At 33.9% G+C, this 24,751-nt stretch overlaps 2 long non-coding RNA genes across 2 annotated transcripts; both read left to right on the forward strand.

Moving 5' to 3' along the window:
* Window positions 1–8,927: 8,927 nt before the first annotated feature.
* LOC148761156 (uncharacterized) lies at window positions 8,928–11,482 on the forward strand. The gene is made up of 4 exons (XR_016028015.1): window positions 8,928–9,024; window positions 9,674–9,757; window positions 10,594–10,659; window positions 11,399–11,482. It is a non-coding gene; the product is annotated as an uncharacterized LOC148761156 (long non-coding RNA).
* A 5,453-nt stretch (window positions 11,483–16,935) lies between these two features.
* On the forward strand, window positions 16,936–18,772 carry LOC148761157 (uncharacterized). The gene is made up of 3 exons (XR_016028085.1): window positions 16,936–17,063; window positions 17,713–17,796; window positions 18,633–18,772. It is a non-coding gene; the product is annotated as an uncharacterized LOC148761157 (long non-coding RNA).
* Window positions 18,773–24,751: the final 5,979 nt, after the last annotated feature.

Genomic DNA, 24,751 nt, shown 5'->3' on the forward strand with positions numbered 1-24,751 from the left:
TTTTCAAACTCGTTATTTCGTTTTAAGACAATTTATAAAATATTTTCATTCAAACTCATTTTGTTTACAAAACATAAAAATTTACCATTTGAACTCATTTTCATAAAATTCACCAAAACCGAATAAAAACATACTTTAGATAATTAAAATGATGGTAAGGTTACTCACCGTGTCTAGAGTGGAGATTTTCGAAATACTCAAACTACTGGTCCTCGGGTGCAATTCTCTTGCCTTTATTGGAGGACTCACCACCTTGACACAGTACAAAATCGAGAAATTCACCACATTGGTACTAAATTGAAATTAAACTAATTTAGACTACTAATGCTTGATATGGAATGCCAAAATGTCTAAATTTTTGCCTAAATGCGGTGTTAGCCTATTTTGGTCTTTTACCTGATAAATCGATATACGTGTCCTTTTAAACTCCAAATTAATTTTTTCATTTTCTATACCTCAATTGCACCCAAATTGACTTAATGTCCCTCAGTGTGGTGTAAATTATCAGTCTCAATAGCAAATTACAAAAATACCCCTAGTGGGTAAAAATTTATATTTTTACTCCGAAAATTCTCATTATTTTTCTAGGCTCATAATTCATCATTATTCATCATAATTCCTCAAATAAACATCAAGATCAGCAGCCAATATTCCCCTCGAAAATTCAGCATAATGGGTTTCAATGGGAGAAAATTATATCTCTAGCTTATTTTTGCTATATTTCAATATAACTTAATTAAATCACTTAATTCAATTATAATCAACCAAAAATCAAGCTCAAAACTCATCCATGGAGGTTTGGCCAGCATGGGTGTCCATACCCACTTTCTAATTTTGCATGGAAATGAGAAAAAAATGCATGGGTAGTGAAAATCACAAGGAAAATCAATGAAATTTACATTTTCAATGCTTGATTTCTTGATTTCTCTTGATTTTCCCCAAATTTTCAGGTAAGGTTCTTATTTGTTTTTTTCTCCCTTTTCTCCCCTGGTTTGGACAGCTGAAGAAGATGAGAATTCTGGAATTTTTACCTTTTTAAAGGCTAAAATAATATAATATTATTTTATTCATTTTTTTAATGTTTTATTAATTCCTTAAATTCTAGCCATCCATTTGTTTCCAAATTTTCACCATACACTTGTCCCACATATCCATAGCTTAGATAAAATTTTCAGACTTATCCAAAGTCTTGGTGGAGTAATTTTTAAAATTTACACTTTTGCCCTCGTAAAAGTCAAAAATTACATTTTTACTCCAAAAATTGAAAAATTGCCCATAGACATATTTTTCATCCCTTATACTCATACCATTCTCCAATTTGTCAAATTTGATCTAAATTCTCTCAAAATCTCAAATTTTGTTCGCGGGTGGTAAAATTACGATTTTACCCCTACACTCTAGAAATCACTGGAATTAAATTTTTTTCACTGCCAAACCCTCAAATTATACTCCAATAAGTCAAATGGGGCCAAAAAAAAATTCTTTTCTAGAAATTCCCATTGTGTCCCTAGGTGGCAAATGACCATTTTACCCCTAGATAGTAAAAATTTCGGTTTGACTCCAAATTGATCCTCGAACTCCAAATCACCATATTAAACCATTCTGGGACTTTAATATTCTTAATTTCATTTTAAATTCTCTATTTGATCTAGTTTGAGGCTTAAATTAACTTAATTGTACCATTTGGTACATTGTCGTCTTTTAATGATTTTTCTTTCGAGGCTTTCCAAGTATGCAAGCATATTGTCAATCATATGAATGACATGGAAAGTATTTTATAAGGTTGGGCTTGACATAGGTTCATGGTAATTGAACCAAATGATTCAATTCCAATCAACACTCTTATTGAATCAAGAGATGTAATATTTGATGAAAATAGATTCAAATATGTTTCAAGACAACTACAACCACTACAATCAATTCAATCAAATGACATTCCATTGAAACAAAATGAAATTAATGACGAAACTAGTCCAAAAATAAGAAAAAGCACAAGGACTAGAAAAGGAAAAGATTTTGGTCCAAACGTTTATATGTTCCTTTTAGAAGGAACAAGATAAAATATTGACAATAAAATTCTTTATTGTTTAATTCGGAATCGAACCCTATTACACATGATGAGGCAATAAGGTCTTAAGATTCTACATTTTGGAAGGAAGCAAAGATGGACTCAATATGTTGTAAATTTGATTTTCAAAAAGAAAATGAAGGTGGATAGAACCATAGACAAGTTCAAAGCAAGATTACTAACCAAAGGCTTTACACAAAATAAAGGAATTGACTACTTTGATACTTATGCTCCAATAGCAAGAATTGCTACAATTGAACTTCTAATCTCCCTTGCATCAATTTATAAGTTGGAAATTCACCAAATGGATATCAAAACAACATTTTTAAATGGTGAATTAGAAGATGAAATCTACATGGAACAACCTGAAAGGTTTGTCGTTTTAAGACAAGCGCATAAAGTTTGTAAACTTGTCAAATTATTGTATGGGCTTACACAAGCACCAAAACAATGGCATCAAAAATTTGATGAATTCATTTTAGCCAATGGCTACAATATAAATGAATCTGACAAGTGCATAAATGGCAAATTCCAAAATAGAAAGGTGTTATAATTTGCTTATATGTGGATGATGTACTTATTTTTTTGTACAAATTTGGAACAAGACAAGGAGACAAAGAAGTTTTGTCAAATAACTTTGCATTGAAAGATACGGGCGTAGCGGATGTTATCTTAGTAATTAAAATATTTCGAGATGAAAATAGCATAACTTTATCACAATCGCACTACATTGAAAAAGTGCTTAAAAAATTTGATCTTAGTAACTATATACCAGCATCCACACCCACGAATCCTTAAATTAAATTATTACCTAATGCTGGTAGGGCTATTAATCAATTATAATATGCAAGAGTGATTGGTTGCTTAATGTATGCAACGACATGTACAAGGCCAAATATAGCATTGTCTGTTGGAAAGATAAGTAAGTATGTAAGTATTTTGAGAATTTTGAATTAGCAAACCATAAATAGAATATTAAGGCACTTAAAGAAAACAGTCAATTATGGACTTTGCTATAATGGATATCCATCAGCATAAAAAGAATATTCATATTCTAGTTGGATTACAAGTTTAGAAGATCTGCTTCCACAAGCAGGTAGATCTTCATGCTTGGTGGGGGTGCCATTTTTTGGGGATCTAAGAAAAAAATGTGTATAACGGATTCTACCATGGCAACTGAATTTATTACATTGGCAACTGCCACCAAGGAAGTCGAATGGCTAAGAAATTTACTTTATGGTGTGCCTTTATGCCCTAAACCAGTTTCTTCAATTTCAATTTGTTGTGATAATGAAGCAACTTTAGCAAAAATATATAGTCAAGTGTATAATAGAAAGTCTAGACATATTAGATTAAGACATAGCTATGTCTGATAGTTAATTTCTAATAAACTTATCATTACAACTTTTTTGAGGTCTAGTGAAAACTTGGTGGATCTTTTAACAAAAAGTCTTGCTATAAATATTGTAATTAAGACATCAAAGGGGATGGAGCTCAAGTTCATAAATTGAAAGTCACCCATGGTGGAAACTCGACTCAAAGTATGGTATAATGTCAAGTCTTGAGTTCAATGAAACAAAGTACACTATTTATATGTAGTTGCTAGCATTATAACATGATATATTATATTTCATCCCAAGTAAAGGGCTAAGTATTCGTAATAATTAGGAAAGGATGAGTTATATATTCTTTTTTAAATAACTAAGAACTATAACATAATCTTTATATAAATAAAAAAATAATTTATTTTACTTTTATATAGAATAATTATATTTCAATGTATGGCATATTTCTCATTTTAATCAAATGTGCTTATCAACATATGTATGGTTATACCTATAATACAAGTATAGAAAAATAAAAAAATTAAAAACAACAAATATACTTATTATTATAATAAAAAGAATAAAAAATGTATTTACTTGACCAGTTCTCTTTTAAGATTTTTAATAATTTTAATGAAGAAAATTAAGAAATTGTAAAACTTTTACCATGAAATGTCTATTATATACCAAAGGGGCTTCTTCATTCAACTACATGTCAACTAAATCATTGCCCACGTTTTTAGTCTCCCAACCCATGAGTCAGCCAAACTTTGCAACAGAGTTAGTCAAGCCACGTTTGCCCATGAGTCAAATTGAAATCTGTTTTGCCCATGGGTCAATCAAGGCATGTTTTCAAGATAGGAGTTTTAGACCTTTGTCAATGATGCTCAGGCTTTAACAAAGGGGGTTTGAAATCTCTCATTTTGCTTAAAAGGGAGGCCACACCAAGTTCTATTAAATGGAAGCTTTCAATTGTAAATAAAAAGAAAGAAGAAAACATCATCATTACCGTGGCAACTACGCCAGAAAATTCATCTAATGAAAATGATTTTTGAAAAATGATAGAGTCCAGAATTGATAGATTTACCACATTGTCTATTAATACTTAAAGAAATTACAGAATATAAAAGTCTTTTGATAAATAACAATTAATTGAATAAAGTTAATAATTACTTACCAAAATTATTGAAGGATCCTAAAATTATTTTCACAAAGTGGATTAATTCTAAATAATTATAAAAGCATAAGATAAAAAAGAAGTATTTGAAATTGAAGATAATTTAGAAAATTTCATCATTAAATTAAAAAAATTTTAATAAGTGTAATTAATATTCTTTTTATTTTGACTTTCAAAAAATATTCATTTTGTTTTAATAATTTTATTATATAAATTATGTAACTTATCAATAATTACTTTTAATATATTACATTTTCTCAATATGAATTTGATTTCGCTATTAGAATCATGTAATTAACAAAATATGATTATGTCAACATTAGCATATATTAAGATATAAAAAATCAAATGTTTTAAACAAAATTATTTAAATAAAAAATTTTGTTTAGTAAGATATGAGAAAATATTTTAAAAATATTAATTTTTTTAAATAATTATTTTTAATTTATTATTATTACTATTTTTATAATATTTTTAAATTTAAAATTATTATTATTATTATTTATAATATTATTGAATTTAAAATTATTTTTAATAAAAAATTCAACACCCACATGAAGCAGGGCACCACTCTAGAATTTATAAAATTAACCTTTTATAGTTAAGTGGGGTGACCCGTGACCCCACTCCAAATGTGGCTATGCCCCTGTCCATCCATCTATCACATGCACATCAATTTTTTTGTCTACTTTTAAAATTAAGGACCAGCACACGGTCTTAAAAGGAGAAGGGTGAATCAATTCTCTGGGAATTACAAAATGGGACAATGGAACATAAATAATTTGAGTCAGCTACTATAGTAAAAAATATTTAATGAGAAGGAAATAAAAAATTGATTATTGTTAAGTGGGAGATTGGAAGTAAAAAAATATAATAAAATAAAAAGTGGGAGATTAGAAGTACTATTTTTTTCATATTTTCAAAATTTTAATCTATTATTTGAGGTTTTTTTTTTTTTAAAGGGCAAGATGTCCATGAGTATTGGGTTCATGCAGCCATCATTAACGAAGCAACATCAACCTTAACAAGTCGAACTGAAATACCCCATACTTTGATATGGTGATAAATAAAATTGAGCGAATGCAAATTGAGGTCAATTAAAATGTTTAAAAGTGATAAGATACGAAAGGAGTAGTTTAGGATAAAATATTTCGCAAGTGAGAAAATAATAATAAAATAATAATAATTTTATCAGAGGAGAATTTGTGAGATAAAAGGCAATTCAGAAGTCAAGTGAGGCATAATAAGGTATTTCAGGTACCAAGGAGACAAGATAAAAATTTTAAAATAAAATAATATTTTATTAATGAAATAATATTAAAATATTAATAGTTAGCCTGATGTCGAAGTCAATCAAGATGAAGGATCATATGGTTGATCCAAGTGGGGGAGAAGATGACAAGCCTGACTCTATAAAAATATTTATCATGACATACATGTGATGGATAGCATGTTTGCATGCTAGGAGAGTCCCGAAAAATTTACAAAAGTCGGTATTGTACCTAGAGATACAATAAACTTGATTTAAACCTCGAACTAGATCAAATGGAGAATTTATGATGAAATTAAGAATTTTAAAGTCCCAGAATGGTTTAATATGATGATTCGGAGTTCGAGGATCAATTTGTAGTCAAACCGGAATTTTCGCTATCTATGGGCAAAATGATCATTTGTCACCTGGGGACAAAATGAGAATTTTAGAAAAGATTTTTTTGGCCCCATTTGACTTATTGGAGTATAATTTGACTTATTGGAGTAAGATTTGAGGTTTAGAAGTGAAAAATTTTAATTTCGGTATAATTTGGAGTAAAAGGGTAAAATGGTAATTTTGCCACCTCAGGGGCAAAATTATAATTTTCCACCACCAGGACATTTTTCCAGCACATGGTCTTCCTTTATCCTCATTTTGACCATTGACTAATTGTGTGGTGGAGATAAAAAGGATTAAAATTTTTAAAGTTTTAAAAACGGGCCAATGACATGATGCCACGTGTCATGCCTTTATTAATTTATTATTTTCCTTTTTAAAAGGCACAAAATCAGCCCATCTTCCACCCTATGGCCAGCCAAACCAGCAAGAAGAGAGAGAAAATACAAAAAAAACCCTAGAGAGAGAAAATCAAAGAAAAAGTGTGAATTTTCAAGGAAATTAAGTGAAAAAGGTGAGATTTTTTCTATTAAGCTTGAGTTTTCTTATTCCCAAGCATTTCTCTTTATTTTCCATGATTAAATTACATGTTTTCATGATGAATTTAATTCTGAAAAAGCGGGTTAGGAGAGAGAAACTTGTTAGATTAATTTGATTTTAAGTTATGTTAGTGTTTTAAGTTAATTTAGCATATTTAGAAACAAAACAACAAGAAAAGAACTTATTTTCTCCCACAATCATTAATGGCCAAATTTATCATGTGTTGAGTGAGGATAAATTTGATTTTCATTTTAGGAGAATTGGTTAAGAAATGATGAATTATGAGCCTAGAAAAATAATGGAAATTTTCGGAGCAAAAATACGATTTTTACCCACTAGGGGTATTTTCGTAATTTGCTACCGAGACTGATAAATTGAATCTCATTCACAGTCATGGAGATAATTTAGTTATAATTGGAGTGTAGAAAGTAAGAAGAATTGATTTGGAGTTAAATTGGAGATAATAGGCCGAATTAGGTCAACATCGCATTTAAGTTGTAGTCGGATAAGTTATATATCCTATCATGCATATATACCGAGCCTGAATTGATTTTATAATGGTCAAGCATTGATGTGATGAATTATGTATTTTCCATTGTGGATAGGTGGGGAGCAAAGTACACTGGTAAAAGTACAGAGATTGTACTTGGAGACTAGGATTAGGAGTACATCGACTCCTAGAACAGTGAGTGAACTTATTATCGTCTTAATTATCTAGAGTAGTTTTATACAATTGTGTGATTTTATGAAAAATGGGTTTAAATGGTAAATTGCTATGTTTTAAGAGAAATTGTAATTTTGTAAAATGATTTTATAAATTTTCTGGAAAATCGAATATTGGTTTTGAAAATAGAGTAATTGGAGACTGCTAGTTTGTGTTGCAAATTTATGGTTTTGAATTAAATGGCTTATGATAATAAATGAGCATGAATGGCTAAACTGATTTTGGTGTTAGAATTATTTATAATGTGTATTCAGCCTTGAGAGGCTAGGTTGCAATAAATTGCCATGTCATGCTAGAATGAATTTTATTGATTGGTGGATTATATATTAATTATTTACTGCAGAGGGGGTTCCGTGGACCAGCCTATTAGAGAGGCACGGTAAACTCCATTATATTATTACCTCGAACGGAGAAGCGCGTAGGGTATCTCCTAGGGTAAAGCTTAGGGTTCACTTCACGCTAAACCACCACGTGAAGGAGAACTCAGCCAATGCCAAGGAACGGCTGTATTTTTCTCAAACTAAAAATATATTTTAAGTGTATACAAAATTTTAACAGCCTTGGCGGACTCGGTTGGATGCCCTGCGCAAGGTATCACCGAGTATGAGTTTTGGCACGAGCCAAAGTTATAAGAAATTCATAAGCCAAGTTGATTACTCGATTTATATGGATTGATTTTATTTGGTTGAAATGAACTGAAAGGTAATGAAATCACAGTATGATGACTTATTTTAATTGTCTCCATTTACTCGGTTTTAGATACTTTAGATGGTATTTGTGTAAAGCCTGACCTTATAAAATACTATTCATGACATACATGTGATGATAGCATGATTTCATGCTAGGAGAGTCCCGAAAAATTTACAAAAGTCGGTATTGTACCTAGAGGTACAACAAAGTTTATTTAATCATCGAACTAGATCAAATAGGAATTTTAAGGTGAGATTAAGAGTTTCACAGTTCATGGATGACTTAAAATGGTAATTTGGAGTTTGAGGATCAATTTGGAGTCAAATCGAAATTTTCACTAACTAGGGGCAAAATGGTCATTTGCCACCTGAGGACAAAATGGGAATTTTAGAAAAGATTTTTTTGACCCCATTTGACTTATTAGAGTATAATTTGACTTATTGAAGTATGATTTGAGGTTTAGAAGTGAAAAATTTTAATTTCGGTATAATTTGGAGTATAGGGGTAAAATGGTAATTTTGCCACCTCAGGGGCAAAATTGTAATTTTCCACCACCAGGATATTTTTTCCAGCACATGGTCTTCCTTTGTCTTCATCTTTGACCCTTGACTAAACATGTGGTGGAGATAAAATGTTTAAATTTTTAAAATTTTAAAAACGGGCCAATGACATGATGCCATGTGTCATGCCTTTATTAATTTATTATTTTCCTTTTTAAAAGGCACAAAATCAGCCCATCTTCCACCCCATGGCCGGCCAAAACAGCAAGAAGAGAGAGAAAATAAAAGCAAAACCCTAGAGAGAGAAAATCAAAGAAAAAGTGTGAATTTTCAAGGAAATTAAGTGAAAAAGGTGAGTTTTTTCTATTAAGCTTGAGTTTTCTTATTCCCAAGCATTTCTCTTTATTTTCCATGATTAAATTACATGTTTTCATGATGAATTCAATTCTGAAAAAAATGGGTTAGGAGAGAGAAAGTTGTTGGATTTATTTGATTTTAATTTATGTTAGTGTTTTTAGTTAGTTTAGCATATTTAGAAACAAAACAACAAGAAAAGAATTTATTTTCTCCCCCAACCATTAATGGCTGAATTTACCATGTAGTGAGTGAGGATGAGTTTGATTTTATTCTAGGAGAATTGGTTAAGGAATGATGAATTATGAGCCTAGAAAAATAATGGGAATTTTCGGAGCAAAAATACGAATTTTTACCCACTAGGGGTATTTTCGTAATTTGCTGTTGAGACTGATAATTTGCACCACACTGAGGGACATTAAGTTAATTTGGGTGCAATTAAGGTATAGAAACTGAAAAGAATTAAATTGGAGTTTAAACGGACCCGTTAGGAATTTAATCGGGTGATAAGACGAATTAGGCCAATACCGGGTTTAAATAGTTACCAGTGCATTTTTGCATTCCATATCATGCATTGGTAATCTAAATTATTTTAATTTTGATTTAGTACCAACTTGGTGAAACTCTCGATTTTGTATTGTGTCAAGGTGGTGAGTCCTCCGATAAAGGCAAGGAAATTGCATCCGAAGACCAGTAGACAGAGTGCTTCGAAAGTCTGCATTCTAGACATAGTGAGTAAACTTACTGTCATTTTAATTATCTGGGGTGGTTTTTTAAATGCTTTCATGAATTCTATGGAAAAAGGAATTTAAAAAGATAAATTTTCATGTTTTATGAATAAATGAGTTTTAATGAAATTAAATTATAAATTGTTTTGAAATTAATAGTGATTTTGAAAAATAGAGTACACGGAGACTGTTAATTGTGGCAATTTGATTATTTAAATTAACTGGCTTATGATAAATCGAGCATGATTGGCTAGTTGGCAATTGTATTGAAATGCGAATTGTTTGGTTACCTTGAAAAACTACGAATTACAAAATTGCCATATCATGTTATTGAGTTTTATTATATGGTGGATTATATATTAATTAATCACTGCAGTAGGGGGTTTCTGTGGACCAGCCTTTTAGAGGGGCACGGTAAACCCCATTATATTCTTACCTCGAACGGAGAGGCGCGTAGGGTATCTCCTGGGGTAAAGTTTAGGGTTCACTTCACTCTAAACCATCACGTGAGGGGGAACTCAGCCAACGCCAAGGAACGGCTATGTTTTCAAAACGAAAACATGATTTATGTGAAATGTGAATTTTAATAGCCTTGGCGGTCTCGGTAGTATGCCTCGGCCAAGGTGTCCCCGAGAATGGATTTATGGCACAAGCCTAGATTTTTATGAGATTCATAAGCCTCTTTACGTGTTTTGAACAAAATGTGTTCTAATACTATAACCCAGTTTATGATGATTTACTTTATTGTCTCCATGTACTCAACTCTAGATGTTTATGATGATGTTTGTTTACTCATTGGGATTTTATAATCTCACCACCCTCCTTTCCACCCATTTCAGGTTCAGTATAGACTGTAGATAGCTGATCTCATCGAGGACTATAGTGGGATCTGCATTTTCCAAACCGTAGGTTCACAGTCCTCTTTACTTTTGTTTATTCGGGTGCACTCTTGTTATTGTAAATTAAATTAAATATTTTGGCTTACTGTATTTAAGTATGTATAAATTTATTTAACTTTTACGTTATAAAAATTATTCACGTATAACTCTATAAATATTGTTTTATAAGAAAATAGAATATTTTACTTAATATTTCTTTTATTTTCTTATTATATTCAAATAACCATAATTTCGTTTTAAATGAAGATTTTAGACTTTTAAACTCATTTTGAATATGAATTGTGTGTTTTGTACTTATATATTACGTTTTAGCCAGTTTTAAAATTTTTGAGAAAAATGACCAAAATACCCTTGTGAGACGAAAAATTAATATTTTATTTGTTTAAAGTTGGAAACAGCTTAAAATATTTTAGAACACGATATTTGACAATGGTTGCTCACAAGGGAACAGAGAAACTGATAGTAAAGCCTTGCGGGGTTTCGGGTTGACATTCCGGGCAATAAGTGTCTACCGGGACACTGCGGCGGTTGTCACGGGCTCGAGGGGAGTACCGAGTCGTGACAATTCGATTGGTATCAGAGCTTTTGGTTTTCAAGATCAAAGTTTTTAGTTTTAAAGTTGTTTTAAATATTTACAATATCAGTGTGGCTCCGGATTAAGTTAAGTTAGGTTAGGTTGAATAGAATGCATGCATTTGCATATAGAGCCTAAGGTTACCTAAACTTGCTCGTATTTTTTTTATAGATTATAATGCCTCCTCGACGCGGACGTCCACCTCTCACTAGATCGGTTGGGAGGGGAAGAGGTCGTTCCCAACGTCATCAGCCAGATACAGTAGAGGAGGAATCAGCTGCATCTACCATTCGGGCAGCACCTGCTGCTGAGCAAGCCGATAGTCCTCCACATCCTCCATCTCCTCAGCCACCTACTGGTATTCCCGCCATGCCTACTGAGGCAGCACAAGCATTGGCAGCTTTCTTTGCAGCAATAGCTGGTCAAGCTCAGACTGGTCAAGTTTCACCTGTAGTGCCTCCAGCTACTCCTTTAGTTCCACCACCAATACAGGATGTATCCATTTCCAAGAAGCTGAAGGAGGCTAGGCAATTGGGTTGTGTATCTTTCACTGGTGAGTTGGATGCCACTGTGGCAAAGGATTGGATTAATCAGGTGTCCGAGACTCTTTCTAATATGGGATTAGATGATGACATGAAGTTGATGGTGGCTACGAGATTATTAGAGAAGAGGGCTCGTACTTGGTGGAATTCGGTGAAGTCCCGTTCCACTACTCCTCAGACATGGTCCGATTTTCTCAAGGAATTCGATGGTCAATATTTCACTTATTTCCATCAAAAAGAAAAGAAGAGAGAATTTCTGAGTTTGAAACAGGGAAATCTAACTGTAGAGGAGTACGAGACTCGTTTTAACGAGTTGATGTTATATGTGCCGGATCTGATGAAATCTGAGCAGGATCAGGCCAGCTATTTCGAGGAAGGGCTCCGTAATGAGATCAGAGAGCGAATGACAGTGATTGGTAGGGAGCCACATAAGGAGGTGGTACAGATGGCTTTACGGGCTGAGAAGCTCGCGACTGAGAATAGAAGGATTCGGACTGAGTTTGCAAAAAGGAGGAATCCTGGTATGTCTTCTAGTCAGCCAGTAAAAAGAGGCAAGGACTCAGCGACTTCAGGGAGCACTACTTCTGTTTCCGTGACATCTCCTCGACCTCCATTTCCACCATCACAGCAGAGACCTTCGAGGTTTAGCAGATCTGCTATGACTGGTTCTGGGAAGAGTCTCGGAGGTTCTGACAGATACAGAAATTGTGGGAATTATCATAGTGGGCTATGTAGAGGGCCAACAAGATGTTTCCAATGTGGACAGACAGGTCACATTAGGAGTAATTGCCCACAGTTAGGACGAGCCACTGTAGCTGCATCATCTCCACCAGCTCGCACAGATATACAGAGGAGAGATTCTTCTGGGTTACCACAGAGACAGGGAGTAGCCATACGGTCTGGTGTGGAGAGTAATAACCCGTCACATCCACCTTCGAGACCACAGACTCGTACCGCGACAAGAGTTTTTGCTGTGACAGAAGATGAGGCACGAGTCCGACCTGGAGCAGTGAAAGGTACTATGTCTTTATTTGATAAAGATGCTTATGTTTTGATAGATTCTGGCTCAGATAGATCTTATGTGAGTACGACATTTGCATCAATTACTGATAGAAACCTGTCACCATTAGAGGAAGAAATTGTAGTGCATACCCCTCTAGGAGAACAGTTGATTAGAAATACTTGTTATAGAGACTGTGGGGTAAGGGTAGGTGAGGAAGAATTTAGGGGTGACTTAATTCCTCTAGAGATCTTGGATTTTGATTTAATATTAGGTATGGACTGGTTAACTGCACATCGGGCGAACGTGGATTGTTTCCGAAAAGAAGTTGTTCTTCGAAATTCGGAGGGAGCAGAGATTGTGTTTGTAGGGGAACGTCGAGTATTACCATCTTGTGTAATCTCGGCCATCAAAGCTTCAAAATTAGTGCAAAAAAGGTATCCGACTTATTTGGCATACGTGATCGATACTTCAAAGGGGGAACCTAAGTTAGAGGATGTCCCAATAGTAAGTGAGTTTCCTGATGTATTTCCTGATGATTTACCGAGAATACCTCCTAATCGAGAGCTTGAGTTCCCTATTGATTTACTTCCGGGTACCGCACCTATTTCTATTCCTCCATATAGAATGGCTCCAACAGAGTTGAAGGAACTGAAAGCCCAGTTGCAAGATTTGGTGGATAAAGGTTTCATTCGCCCTAGCATTTCTCCTTGGCGAGCACCAGTCCTATTTGTAAAGAAGAAAGATGGCACTCTTCGATTGTGTGTTGATTACCGTCAGCTGAACCGAGTGACCATCAAGAATAAATACCCTTTACCCCAGATAGATGATCTTTTTGATCAATTACGAGGTGCTATGGTATTCTCTAAGATTGATTTGAGATCTGGGTACTATCAGTTGAGGATTAAGGAGCAGGATGTACCTAAGACTGCCTTCAGGACGCGTTATGGGCATTATGAGTTTCTGGTGATGCCGTTTGGTTTGACTAATGCCCCGGCAGTTTTTATGGATCTTATGAACAGGGTGTTCCATTCATACTTGGATAAGTTTGTGATAGTATTCATCGATGACATCCTGGTTTATTCGAAGAATGATGATGAACATGCTGCCCATTTGCGCATTGTGTTGCAAACTTTGCGCGAGAGACAACTCTATGCCAAGTTCTCTAAATGTGAATTCTGGTTGAAGGAAGTGGTTTTCTTGGGACATGTGGTGTCCGGAGTTGGAATTTATGTCGATCCCAAGAAGATTGAGGCAATCTTGCAATGGGAGCAACCGAGAACGGTAACTGAGATTCGTAGTTTCCTTGGCTTAGCCGGTTATTACCGAAGATTTGTTCAGGGATTTTCTTTGATAGCAGCTCCTCTGACTCGTTTGACTCGTAAAGGAGTTAAGTATGAGTGGGATGATGTTTGTGAGAATCGATTTCAGGAGCTAAAGAACCGGTTAACCTCCGCTCCCGTTTTAACACTTCCTGTTAGTGGAAAAGAATTTGTGGTATACAGCGATGCATCTAAGTTGGGATTAGGGTGTGTGTTGATGCAGGATGAGAAAGTAATAGCTTATGCTTCCCGACAGTTGAAGAAGCACGAGACGAATTACCCTACTCATGACTTGGAGTTAGCAGCAGTAGTATTCGCATTGAAGATTTGGAGACATTATTTATATGGTGAGCGTTGTCGGATTTTTTCTGATCATAAAAGTTTGAAGTATTTGCTCACCCAGAAAGAGCTTAACTTGAGACAGAGACGATGGTTGGAGTTGATTAAGGATTATGACTTAGTGATTGATTATCATCCGGGAAAAGCAAATGTTGTAGCAGATGCTTTAAGTCGTAAATCCTCATCGTCGTTAGCAACACTTCGGAGTTCTTATTTTCTGATGTTACTTGAGATGAAATCTCTAGGGATCCAGTTGAATAATGGTGAGGATGGAACCCTACTTGCTAGTTTCGTCGTGAGACCTTCATTGTTGAATCAGATCAGAGAATTGCAGAAATCTGATGATTGGTTGAAACAGGAAGTTCAAAAGCTGCAAGATGGAAAAGCTAGTGAGTTTAGACTCAGCGATGATGGTACTTTGATGCTTAGAGACCGAATTTGTGTCCCTAAGGATGATCAGTTGAGACGAGCTATTTTGGAGGAAGCTCATTCTTCCGCCTACGCTTTACATCCCGGAAGCACCAAGATGTATCGGACTATTAAAGAAAGTTATTGGTGGCCGGGTATGAAACGAGACATAGCAGAGTTTGTAGCGAAATGTCTCACATGCCAACAGATCAAGGCGGAGCATCAAAAACCGTCAGGTACTCTTCAACCTTTATCGATTCCTGAATGGAAGTGGGAGCATGTGACTATGGACTTTGTATTGGGTTTGCCGCGGACACAAAGTGGGAAGGATGCTATTTGGGTGATTGTGGATAGATTGACTAAGTCCGCCCATTTCTTGGCTATCCATAGCACGTATTCTATTGAGAGGCTAGCAAGACTTTATATAGATGAGATTGTGAGATTACACGGAGTCCCAGTTTCTATTGTGTCAGATCGAGACCCTCGATTTACTTCTCGATTTTGGCCGAAATTTCAGGAAGCTCTTGGAACTAAATTGAGATTTAGTACTGCCTTTCATCCACAGACAGATGGTCAATCTGAGAGAACTATTCAAACCTTGGAGGATATGTTACGGGCTTGTGTCATTGACTTTATCGGGAGTTGGGACAGACACTTGCCATTGGTGGAGTTTGCTTATAATAACAGTTTTCAGTCTAGTATTGGGATGGCACCATACGAGGCTTTGTATGAAAGGAAATGCCGAACTCCGCTCTGTTGGGATGAAGTAGGTGAGAGGAAATTGGTGAATGTGGAATTGATTGATTTGACAAACGATAAGGTCAAAGTTATCCGAGAGCGATTAAAGATAGCTCAAGATAGGCAGAAGAATTATTCGGATAAACGAAGGAAAGATTTGGAGTTTGAAGTCGACGATAAAGTTTTTCTTAAGGTTTCTCCTTGGAAAGGTAATAATTTGAAATTTCCAAGTATTAAATCTTACTTGATTATACTATTGTGATAATTTGTGGTATTTATTGGATGATGAAAAGTGTGATTCGATTCGCGAAGAGGGGAAAGCTCAATCCAAGATACATTGGACCTTTTCGTATCATTGAAAGGATTGGGCCAGTGGCTTACAGACTTGAATTACCCTCAGAGTTAGATCGAATTCATAATGTCTTCCATGTCTCGATGTTGGAAAAGTATGTTCCCGATCCCTCTCACATTTTAGAGACACCTCCCATTGAGTTGCATGAGGATTTGAAGTTCGAGGTGCAGCCTGTACGTATTCTAGATCGAAAGGATCGAGTGCTAAGGAACAAGAGCATTCCAATGGTGAAAGTATTGTGGAAGAATGCTCGAATGGAGGAGATGACGTGGGAAGTCGAGAGCCAGATGAGAAACCAATATCCATATCTTTTATTCTAATCAGGTAAGTGAAATTTTGAGGTCAAAATTTTATTTTAAGGGGGGTAGTGCTGTAAAGCCCGACCTTATAAAATACTATTCATGACATACATGAGATGATAGCATGATTTCATGCTAGGAGAGTCCCGAAAAATTTACAAAAGTCGGTATTGTACCTAGAGGTACAACAAAGTTTATTTAATCCTCGAACTAGATCAAATAGGAATTTTAAGGTGAGATTAAGAGTTTCACAGTTCATGGATGACTTAAAATTGTAATTTGGAGTTTGAGGATCAATTTGGAGTCAAATCGAAATTTTCACTAACTAGGGGCAAAATGGTCATTTGCCACCTGGGGACAAAATGGGAATTTTAGAAAAGATTTTTTTGACCCCATTTGACTTATTAGAGTATAATTTGACTTATTGAAGTATGATTTGAGGTTTAGAAGTGAAAAATTTTAATTTCGGTATAATTTGGAGTATAGGGGTAAAATGGTAATTTTGCCACCTCAGGGGCAAAATTGTAATTTTCCACCACCAGGATATTTTTTCCAGCACATGGTCTTCCTTTGTCTTCATCTTTGACCCTTGACTAAACATGTGGTGGAGATAAAATGTTTAAATTTTTAAAATTTTAAAAACGGGCCAATGACATGATGCCATGTGTCATGCCTTTATTAATTTATTATTTTCCTTTTTAAAAGGCACAAAATCAGCCCATCTTCCACCCCATGGCCGGCCAAACCAGCAAGAAGAGAGAGAAAACAAAAGCAAAACCCTAGAGAGAGAAAATCAAAGAAAAAGTGTGAATTTTCAAGGAAATTAAGTGAAAAAGGTGAGTTTTTTCTATTAAGCTTGAGTTTTCTTATTCCCAAGCATTTCTCTTTATTTTCCATGATTAAATTACATGTTTTCATGATGAATTCAATTCTGAAAAAAATGAGTTAGGAGAGAGAAAGTTGTTGGATTTATTTGATTTTAATTTATGTTAGTGTTTTTAGTTAGTTTAGCATATTTAGAAACAAAACAACAAGAAAAGAATTTATTTTCTCCCACAACCATTAATGGCTGAATTTACCATGTAGTGAGTGAGGTTGAGTTTGATTTTATTCTAGGAGAATTGGTTAAGGAATGATGAATTATGAGCCTAGAAAAATAATGGGAATTTTCGGAGCAAAAATACGAATTTTTACCCACTAGGGGTATTTTCGTAATTTACTGTTGGGACTGATAATTTGCACCACACTGAGGGACATTAAGTTAATTTGGGTGCAATTAAGGTATAGAAACTGAAAAGAATTAAATTGGAGTTTAAACGGACCCGTTAGGAATTTAATCGGGTGATAAGACGAATTAGGCCAATACCGGGTTTAAATAGTTACCAGTGCATTTTTGCATTCCATATCATGCATTGGTAATCTAAATTATTTTAATTTTGATTTAGTACCAACTTGGTGAAACTCTCGATTTTGTATTGTGTCAAGGTGGTGAGTCCTCCGATAAAGGCAAGGAAATTGCATCCGAGGACCAGTAGACAGAGTGCTTCGAAAGTCTGCATTCTAGACATAGTGAGTAAACTTACTGTCATTTTAATTATCTAGGGTGGTTTTTTAAATGCTTTCATGAATTCTATGGAAAAAGGAATTTAAAAAGATAAATTTTCATGTTTTATGAATAAATGAGTTTTAATGAAATTAAATTATAAATTGTTTTGAAATTAATAGTGATTTTGAAAAATAGAGTACACGGAGACTGTTAATTGTGGCAATTTGATTGTTTAAATTAACTGGCTTATGATAAATCGAGCATGATTGGCTAGTTGGCAATTGTATTGAAATGCGAATTGTTTGGTTACCTTGAAAAACTACGAATTACAAAATTGCCATATCATGTTATTGAGTTTTATTATATGGTGGATTATATATTAATTAATCACTGCAGTAGGGGGTTTATGTGGACCAGCCTTTTAGAGGGGAACCGTAAACCCCATTATATTCTTACCTCGAACGGAGAGGCGCGTAGGGTATCTCCTGGGGTAAAGTTTAGGGTTCACTTCACGCTAAACCACCACGTGAGGGGGAACTCAGCCAACGCCAAGGAACGGCTATGTTTTCAAAACGAAAACATGATTTATGTGAAATGTGAATTTTAATAGCCTTGGCGGTCTCGGTAGGATGCCTCGGCCAAGGTGTCCCCGAGAATGGATTTATGGCACAAGCCTAGATTTTTATGAGATTCATAAGCCTCTTTACGTGTTTTGAACAAAATGTGTTCTAATGCTATAACCCAGTTTATGATGATTTACTTTATTGTCTCCATGTACTCAACTCTAGATGTTTATGATGATGTTTGTTTACTCATTGGGATTTTATAATCTCACCACCCTCCTTTCCACCCATTTCAGGTTCAGTATAGACTGTAGATAGCTGATCTCATCGAGGACTACAGTGGGATCTGCATTTTCCAAACCGTAAGTTCATAGTCCTCTTTACTTTTGTTTATTCGGGGGCACTCTTGTTATTGTAAATTAAATTAATATTTTGGCTTACTGTATTTAAGTATGTATAAATTTATTTAACTTTTACGTTATAAAAATTATTCACGTATAACTCTATAAATATTGTTTTATAAGAAAATAGAATATTTTACTTAATATTTCTTTTATTTTCTTATTATATTCAAATAACCATAATTTCGTTTTAAATGAAGATTTTAGACTTTTAAACTCATTTTGAATATGAATTGTGTGTTTTGTACTTGTATATTACGTTTTAGCCAGTTTTAAAATTTTTGAGAAAAATGACCAAAATACCCTTGTGAGACGAAAAATTAATATTTTATTTGTTTAAAGTTGGAAACAGCTTAAAATATTTTAGAACACGATATTTGACAATGGTTGCTCACAAGGGAACAGAGAAACTGATAGTAAAGCCTTGCGGGGTTTCGGGTTGACATTCCGGGCAATAAGTGTCTACCGGGATACCGCGGCGGTTGTCACGGGCTCGAGGGGAGTACCGGGTCGTGACAATTTGTTTACTCACTGGGATTTTATAATCTCACCACCCTCATTTCTTCACATTTCAGGCTCGGAGAATTCCATAGTTAGCTAACTTTGACAGGGACTTTCATTTGGACTCGAATCGGTAAAAGCTGTAGGTTTCCAACTTTTGATGTATTTTGGTTAGAGGTGGGCCCACGTGTCACTGTAAAAGAAATTTTATGCTTTGGTTATTTGCTTTATAGTATATATGAATATAATTATCTTTTACGCTATAAGAATTATGTACCGATAGTTTTATGAAAATTATTTTGCAAGAAAATAGTTTATTTTATTGAATATTTTTATTATATTCAAATGGTCAAATTTTCACTTCAAATGAACGTTTTAAATACTTAATTTTTTTAAATCATTAAATATATATTTTCGGCTTACCTACTACATTTTTAGCAAGTTTCGAGGTTTTCAACAAAAATGACGAAAATGCCCCTGTGAGCCAAAAAAAAATATGTTATGTTATGATTTGGAAATGATTTGTAATCCTTCGTATTTTGATTATTTGATAACTATTGCTCACCGGGGAAGTGCTAAAGCTGATACGAGAGCCTTGCGAGGTTTCGATCGACATTCGGGGTGAAGAATGTTTGTCGAGGCTTCGCGGCGGTTGTCACGGGCTCGATGGGGTGTTCCGGGTCGTGACACGAACCTAACTTCAAAAGGTTGGTTCAAAACTTAGGAGGCCAGATATTTTTTGAGAGTTCATTTACAACCTAATCAACGTCAAATCGAGCCTCCAAAAGATTATACTGACATACCCACCAGATATAACCTCATGAGGTGAAATATGGTTTCAGAAACCCTAGATTTAATCTCCATGTGACTAGATCCAAAAAGGGCTATGAAGGTCCAATCACCATGTTGCAATGCAAAAAGTAAGAGAAGGAAGAACAGAAAAAAAAAAAAAAAAGGAAAGAATACAAGGGCTATGAAGGTCCATGTAAAAAAAAATATTCATTAAGAAAATAACTATCAATCCAAACAACTCTAGATATGACACCAGAAAATAACTTGGAGACTCACCAAGCTGAGGAACTAGCCAGTATTCTAGCTATGGACACCACAAATCCACCCAACTGCTTAATTTTACCAAATAAATTATCATGATTTCAATTTTGAAGTTATTAAAAGTGCGCACATGATATGATTGGAAAATAAATTCATATAAATATGTAAATATTGAGAATTTGATAAAAATATATAGAATAAAATTACTATATTTTAAAGTTTTTTTCAATTGATACCTTTATTCTTAATTTTTACGAAAAATCAATAAAAAAGAAAAGGTTAAAATAACAAAAAAAATTATCCAAACGAATCATAACTATTCACTAAATTTGAATAAAAATTTATTTCTATTATAACTTTCACTGTGATTTTGGTATGGGGTGAGAAAGTTATAACTTTACTAAACAAAAAAAGGTTTGTTAGAAAAATAATATAAGCAAATAGGAGAAAGTAGGCTTGAGGCGTGCTGTGACACACTTTTATTAAAGAGCTGTTGCCTACTATAGGGATTTACAAATAAAGACTCTTTAGGATACAAGAAGCCTATTGCAAAATATTTCTTAAAAAGATAAAGTCCATCTTGGAAGTACGTTCTTTTTATACACACTAAAAAGTTGTGTTTGTTGTTATTTCAACATATATGTCCTATTAAGTTTTAAAAGACGTGTCTATTGAACAATTTTTAATAATTTTGTTTGTTGAGAATGCAAATGCTTATTCAAAAAATTATGTTTTACTCTGAACAGTCATATCTTAAATAGTTACCTTCAATGCGAGACTCTCAATTATTGCTAACTATCAAAAATCTCCCACTAGTTTGTAATATTAATAATACTATGTATAGCAGAAAATATCTTTAAGATTTCAACTTTCTATTATTGTAAAAATGTTAAAGTTAAGACGAAGTTATTGATATAACATGGATTGAACCACAACTCTTTATGTCATAACCAAAAATATCACACACATAACATTATTTATTAGCTTTAAGATTTTATCAACTACTTTTGCACTTATATGGCCTTGTGCAAATCCTGGTTTCATGAATATTTGCAAGAGTAAACCCTTTTACACTCTTATTTGAACCGACACCACTTGAATATTCATATAGGTGAAATTTGTCATTATGCCCCTATTGCTTCAAGTATTTAACAATATTTCTATTAAGAGCCTTTTGTTCATCTTCTCCTCATAATAGTTGTCACAACCTGAAACTCCCATCGAGCCCGTGACAACCACTGCGAAGTCTCGTCAGACATTCTTTACCCAGAATGCTGACCGAAACATCGCAAGGCTTTCGTATCAGTTTTCTTACCTCCCTTGTAATCAACAGTAACTAAAATCGTGTTTTGAAATGATATGGACCATTTTTCCATCCAAAAACAATGAAAATTTATTTCTGTCTCTAAGGGGTATTTTAGTCATTTTTTTGCGAAAATTTTGAAATCCATAAAAAATGTAATATGTAAGTGGAAACACATATTTCATGATTTAAATTAAATTTTTAAGTCTAAAACATTCGTTTAAAGTAAAATTATAGCTATTTGAATATAATAAAAACATTAAATAAAATATTCTATTTTCTTAAAACACAATATTTTCAAAATCTTCCTAAAATAACTTTTGTAGCGTAAGAGTAAAATAAATTTATTCATATAGTAATAAAGATAATTAAAGTATGAAATTTCGTTTACAGTGATATGTGGGCCCCCAATTGACCAAAAAGGTGTAGGGCTACGAACCCTTACTTTCTATGATGCAACTCCGAGATTAATTCTCGTCTTAATCAACTATCAACAAACTGTCATTAACCTGAAAAATGGATAGGAAGAGGGGTGAGATTACATAATCCCAGTGAGTAAACAATTACCATCAAAAGCATCTAAAGCCGAGTAGATGGAGACAATATAAAAACGTTATATTTCAATAATGTTCATAACACAAAATTCATTTCAATCTATACCAAATAATTTCTTTTCATCAAAATTTCCCGACTTATGAATTTCTTAAACTTGGCCCCTGCCAAAATCATTCTCGTGGGTACCTTCGTCAAGGTATCCCACTAAGACCGCCAAGGCTGTTAAATGTCCCCTACCCATAAATATGTTTTCTCATCTGACACACAACCGTTCTTTGGCGTTGGCTGAGTCTCACTTTCACATGGTGGCCCGAACGTGAGGTGCACTCAAATCTTACCTCAGGAGATACTTCATCCAACATCTCCCCTCGAAGGTAGGTATATAATTGGGTTACCGTGCCCTTCTCATAGGCAGTCCACGAAAACCTCCACCACTGCAGTGACTGTTTAATATACCACCAGACCCATAAAATTTTCAGTAACATAATATGGAGAATAAAATTTAATCCAGTCTACCGAGACCAATCCAAAACTGTTCATATATTTCATGCCAACCCCAAAAATTTAGCCATAATGCTACCATAGTGTCATAAGCCACAATTTCAATAACATATAAAATCATAAATTCAACACAGTCTCCATATACTCAATTTTTTCAAAACAATATTTGATTTCAAAACTAGTATAAATCTCATTTTTATAAAAAAAAATATTTTAATTGGAAAACATAATATTTTATAATTTAAACTCACCATTCAATAAAAGCATCAAACAAGTATAATTTCTCTAGATATTTAAGATGATAAATTGTCCACTCACAGTATTAGGAGTAGAAATACTCCTATTTTCAGTCCGTGAGTACAGTCCTTTACCCGTATCTAATGGCTCACCACCTAGCCATAATCCATGACACATATTCCAATTAAATTGTGTCTAACAGTCATAAGCTATTTCAGTCTCGATATATATATGCATGATATAAAATGAAAAAAATGCATGGGTAGCCATCTAGACCCGGTATTGACCTAAGTTGATTTTTCATTCAATAAATTGGCCAATGCGTCCAATTTCACTCAAACTTGCTCCATTTCTTTTCCAATCCCTCAATTCACCAAACACAAATTAATTAACACACAATTAGGTAAAATTTATCTTCACTTTTCTTCTTGGAACTTTCGGCCAACAATGGTACACTAACTCCGTGATTTTTCCTACTTAATTTTCTCTCCATAATTCATTAATTCCTACACCAAAAACTATTATTTCTTAATCAAATCACCTAGAATAACATCCCATTCTTCCTCATTATTCACTTAGAGAATTCGGCTATTGATGGACACCAAACCTTTGGTGGTTTTCTTCACTTATTTTTATGCTACACATCATTAATCACCTAAAAACACTAACATACCTAAAAATCAAACCAATCCAAGATCATTCTCTCTCCATACCCATTTTGACCAGCCATGAATTCACCATGAAAGCATGCTTTTCAACCATGGAAATTAAGGGAAAATGCATAGGAAAAATAGTTCATAAACTAAAAACAAGAAATTTTACCTTTTTTCACTTGATTTCCTTGAAAATCCACACTTTTCTCTTGAATTTCTTTCCACCTAGGGTTTGTTCTTCTTTTCCCCTTTGTTTTCTTGCCAAAGCCAACCCTTATGAGAGAAAAATGGTGGTGTGGGCTGATTTTTATAGTTAAATAAATAATAATTTAAACTTGCCACATGGCATTCCATGATTGGTCCATGTTTTTTTTAAATTCTTATCTTTTAAGCTTTAAATCTCCACCACACATTATTCAAGGGTAAAAAATGATGATGGGTGAAGACCTTGTGCTGGAAAAATGCTCTGGGGGTGCAAAATTACTATTTTGCCCCTAGGGTGGTAAAATTACCATTTCGCCCTTATACTCTAAATTACACCAAAATTAAAATTTTTCACTTCTAAACCTCAAATCATACTCCAATAAGTCAAATGGGGCCAAAAAAATCTTTTCTAAAAATTTCCATTTTGTCCCCAGGTGGCAAATGACCATTTTGCCCTTAGATAGTGAAAATTCCGATTTGACTCCCAATTAATCCTCGAACTCTGAATTACCATTTTGAGTCATCCCTGGATTGTGAAACTCTTAATTTCACCTTAAAATTCCTATTTGAACTAGTTCGAGGCTTAATCGACTTAATGGTACTATTAGGGCAATATCGTCTTTTAACGATTTCTCGAACTTCCTAAATATGCAAACATTCTATTGAGTATGTAAATGACGTCGTAATTATTTTATAGAACAGGGTTTGACAACAGTTGCATTGAATATTCTAGAATGAAGCTATATAAATATTCTAGAATGAGGCTATTTAATATGAAAATTCAATGCATGATAATAACACATGGTAACTTGATATTTCCCATTGAACTTTTATTGTTAGTTTTGCTAACTCAAAGTTGGGTTTCCATTATTAATGCTTTTAAGCTAAAGGGTTTAGCCCCATACCACTAAATATTAATTTTGCAACCTCTCTTGGCAAAGCTTTGATAAGTGGATTAGCCAAATTCTTACAAGATTTAACATAAACTATTGTTACAACGCTATTTG

Source organism: Theobroma cacao, chromosome 8 (assembly GCF_053813885.1).
Source record: "Theobroma cacao isolate CCN51 chromosome 8, ASM5381388v1, whole genome shotgun sequence".
Classification (NCBI taxonomy): Eukaryota; Viridiplantae; Streptophyta; class Magnoliopsida; order Malvales; family Malvaceae; genus Theobroma; species Theobroma cacao.